Source organism: Gastrolobium bilobum, unplaced genomic scaffold, assembly GCF_033153095.1.
Source record: "Gastrolobium bilobum isolate Gb01-03AN ecotype WA unplaced genomic scaffold, APGP_CSIRO_Gbil_v1 utg11508, whole genome shotgun sequence".
Taxonomy (NCBI): Eukaryota; Viridiplantae; Streptophyta; class Magnoliopsida; order Fabales; family Fabaceae; genus Gastrolobium; species Gastrolobium bilobum.
This window is the reverse complement of record NW_026898005.1, coordinates 389,145-394,175: the sequence shown is the minus strand read 5'-3', so window position 1 is coordinate 394,175 and position 5,031 is coordinate 389,145.

Here is a 5,031-nt window from a genome sequence, read left to right as displayed (position 1 = left end):
TTGGTCATTTGAGTTCTTAGTTTCTGATGTGACCTTTTGAAATATCCTTTTTTTTCATAAGCGAAGCTATGGTATTTTTAATGTTGTTCCCACACTTTTTGTCTTGTTTTAGCAAGTGTCCATTTTTGTGTGGTACTTTTGTTTCTTTTTTGCATTCTGCCTAGTGTGTAAGCATACTTGTTTTCTATCTTGTTTATAGTTGTCTTCTGTTGGGGGGTTCTTTACCTATGTTTTAGTTATGTTGAGTGTTTTACATTCTCTGGATTCAAATTTGTAGGCATGATATTGAGTGTAGTTGCCAATTGTGGTATACTCTTTGTTTAGTATGAGCAAGCTCGTACTGTTCACGAACTATTAAAAACCACAGCTTTGATATAGTGAGGCTGCTTTTTATACATAGGTTTTTTGGTTAACACCCAAAAGGCTGATTTAAATTTAATATAAGGCCAAGTAAATATCATTGATATCGTTAAATTGGGGCATAACATTGTAAGCAAATTGACGTCAATATCATGCTTGTATGTCAAGTAAATATTAAAAATACCAAATCAAATGACTAAGCTTTACGTGTCAGAATTATTTGTGTATGTGTCATGTTATATATTGTGTTCCATCATTGTTGCTTGATTGTATTGTCGGAAAGTATTGAATATTATTTTTGTCCTCTTAGTGATAGATTGTGGCAATGAACAACAGAATGAAGAGGAGTGTCATTGTTGTAATCATTACTTATTTGGAGTCTTTGAATCGATTAACTTCAATATTAATTACTATATGTGCTTTGTTATTAGCGAATATTGCAAAAAGGAGAAGTAATAGGAATAGAATAACTTAGGATTGTTATGGTAAGGCGTCGATTAGGGAAATAAATTTCCGTACAAAGTGATAAGCTAAGATATCAGACTAGGAAGGGTGAAATAGCAACAAATGTGTTGGTGTTTGTTCTCAAATCTATGTATTGCCTGGATGAGAAGGATCAACGATAGATTCAAGGGTCCTTAGAGATGTTATATCTCTTAGGAATGGATTACAGGTGCCAAAAGGTATGTCAAAATAATAACGAGTTAACCATTTAGACTTAGGTCATAGAGGAGTTTGAATTATATATTGATAAATTATTTTAATTTTTTTTCTTTGGTTTTTATTATTTGTGTGATGTTGGTTACATGAATGGGGAAAGATTCATTGCACCTTATAGAGGGCAAAGACATCATCTTAGTGAGTGGAGGCATGAGGCTCAACCAACAACACCGCAGGAGTTTTTTAACATGAAACACTCTTCCGCTAGGAATGTCGTAGAGCGATGTTTTGGGATGTTGAAGGGGCGATGGGCCATTATAAGATCAAAGTCATTTTATCCGGTTAAAACACACTGCAGAATTATAACTGCATGTTGCTTGCTTCATAACCACATAAGAAGAGAAATGGCATGTGACCCTTTCGATGACCATCCAGTGGATATGCAAGAGCCACAACCTGATCTTGAAGATAACGAGCTCATAACTCATGTAGAGTCATCTACTACTTGGACTATTTGGAGGGATGATTTGGCGCATCAGATGTTTAACACAGGGAGGAGACGTGCATGATGTTGGCATTATACTCTATGATCGTTCGAAGTAGTTATTTATTTATGTTACGGTAGTTTGTTGTACTTATTAGTGACATTTGACCAATTTTTTCTGTGTTCATGTAATGATAACTATTGTCCATATTATGCCATTAGGGTTGATTTAATGCTCTAACTTTGCGGTCATATTTCCATTTCATTCTTGGTTCTAATTGTCTCATGTTTTTCCCCATTCCATATATTATTTTGTTGCACTGAATAGATGGCTGAATCAAGTCAACAGTCCACAAAAGATGTAACCATACTTGGACCGCAGAAGAAGACATGGTACTTGTTGAGTGTCTTCTTGACATTAGGCCATCTTAGAATGGAGATAATGGCTTTAGGCCAGGATTTGCTTCTCATCTAGAGAAGACGGTATATAAGAAGCTTCCTGGCTATATATTGAAAGCGACCCCACATATAACATCATAATTAAACTTTGGAAAAGACACTACAATGCTATATGTGAAATGACAGGGCCCATGGGTGGTAGTGGGTTTGGCTGGATTGATAAGGAAAAGATGATTGTTGTTGAAAAAGACATCTACGATGACTGGGTCAAGGTGCAAAATACCATGAAATTATGTACCATTTCCTCTGATGTTTATTTAAGTTGCTTACTTGATTTATTCTACTAATATTAACTATATTTTTGTTTTGTATACTCACCCTAATGCAAATGGGCTTTACAATAAGTCATTCCCTTTCTTTGAACAACTAGGTCCAATATTTGGTAAAGACGTAGCCACAAGAGTCAATGCAGAGGGTCCTGAAGATGCAATTGACGAGATGGAAAGAGAAGCGGTTATGTTACCTGATACAGAGAGTATAAATGATGATTTCTATGACCTTATGCAAGATCCGACACAAACACCTATGTATGAACCAGTAATGCCTGACAGTGTAACACAAGAGGGTGTGCAACATTCTCCTGTTTCTACTGTTGTTCCCAAAAGGGGCAAGAAAAGAGCCAAGAGTGAGGATGCACTAGTTGTAGTTATGACCGATGCAATGAAAAAGCTTACACAAGACTATAAAAACACCAATGACAATATCAAGCATTTGATTAACTTTTTTAAACATGAAGCAGAGGGAAGCACTAGAAAATGCCAGTTCTTGAAGAATTGTCAAAGGTTGAAGGGTTAACTGTGGAACAACGGGTTAAACTTGCTATGCTTATGGGCAAAGACAATTATTTAACTGATACTTTTATGCTAGGCACTGAAGAGGAGAAACAGTGTCTGGTAGCCGCATTATTGGAAAATTGATAGTAGCTGTCAAATAATATTTTTTGGAAGCACCCATATGTTTACATGGTTGTTTTGGTAGCCTGGCAATGATTTGTAACACTGGGTGTTTGATTACTAATTGTTACATCCCGTTACGTACCGATGTTGTTATGATTAAGATATTAAGTGCAGTTACAATCACAGCAGTTCATTTAAAAATGCGAGTAAACTTTTTTCCTTTTCATTACGTAAGCATTTAAAACAATAATAAAACGTAATGATAAAAGTTGTGATCATAACTGAAATCTAAATGCAGAATAATTAAAATAATTTCTTAGCTATCATACTATGCTTATCTTAAGTCACTAAGAGGTTCCCATAAACTCACTTAGCATAATTCTCAACTTTACGATTTTTACATAACTGAACGTGGTTTAGTAATCTGAACATTGCAAGAGATTTAGTGGTTACAAGTCTCTCATTTTTTAGTATGTTATGCTAGACTAAATTACCTTTACAACAAGCTATCACACACCTCATAAATTTTTCATTTCTCCGGTTATCACCGTTTGAAGTTGGACAAGCAAAGCTGTCAGCCAACCTCAAATAGGGCACCAAATATACCCTACTATTTCTGCGATTCTGAACAAACTACTTCACCAATTGCTCTTAAATTTTTATACAGTAAACTAGACACCTTAAGCTTCAATTTGACATATCATAGGACTAATATTTCCAATAATTGAGTGAGAAATAAATTTTCCAAAACTGCAACCCTACAGCCCCAAGTGCAGGGCATTCTGGACAATCCTAACTCAAACGCCTCTACAGGTCAGCGCACAGCTCCAATGGCTACTAAATTTTGACACAACATAGTTGACATCTCAAGTTTCAAAATTGTGTATTGAACATCCCTATTGGACATCTTTAGAGGGAGATATACTCTCCCAAAGTTCACCCAAAAACTGTCATTTTATATAAATTTCGACGGCGTCTCTTTTGTTTATTCAACATATCCCTCTTTATCAAAAGTGTCTTATTATCATCAAATGGTACCTAATAGATAAGGATGGCACCCAAGGACCAACAATTGTTTGATTCTTTTACAACCCATAACAATTTATATCATTGTTCTCAATTCACAATTCAATGTTTAACTTATTCAAAACTTAAATCATTACAATCACATCTTTCCAATTGCATGCATTTTCAATAATCAACATATGAATCCTAACTTAAAATAGGCTTATTGTCCTTTCATCATATACATACTTCAAATATTACACAAGGTCCATAATTTACAAATTACAATCTTCCAAAATAATAATCATAGATACAAATAACTTCTCCAAGTACAACATGATAAAAACTCAAATTACAACATGATAAATATACAACTAGACTTAGACAAAATATGGCATGAACAAATATCACAAGATGCAAAATCCTAAAACAATATACAATGTTCATGCCCTAAGTCTAGCCTATGCCAAAATGGCCCCAAAATGCAAAAAGTCCTCCAATCACCAAGTCCTCCAATTGTCAGAATTTTTCAAATTTACACTACTTTTGTATTTTATCCATATCTCATTCTACAGATGTCCGATTGACTCCGTTCTTGTTTATTTTTGCAGATAACTGAAAGGGATACAATCTCTATTTCAACCACTGGAGCCCAATTCGGACGGAAAAATGGTCGAAACCTAAGCCCAAGATGGACGTGTTTTGCTAGAAATTTATTTTAACGTTTGGACTTAAGTTATAATTTTGAACTCAATGTACATGAGGCTCGGAGCCATTATTTCTGTTTTGTTTCCTTTTATTTTGGGTTGGATTTGTAGAGCCTGAAGTCCAGCTTGATTAGGGGTAAAAAGGCAAGAGTAGGGACCTTGTGGATAATCTTTGGTTTGAATTTGAATTTTACAATTTTAAAATTAATAGAATTTTCGTCTTGTCTCTCTCCTCTTTTCTTTAATCAACCCAAGGGTTGATGATTCCATGGTTGAATCATGAGGACCTGTGCCTTATTTTGAACCAAATCAGTTTCTCTTTCCAGCTCAGTTTGGCATCGCGCGATTGTGGATGTTCAATCTGAGATGCGCGATTGTGTTCTTAGAAAAAAGATCAACCATTAGATTTAATGTTTAGGTTGATTAACCCAATGAACTCAAGTCGAATGGGTTGATACTC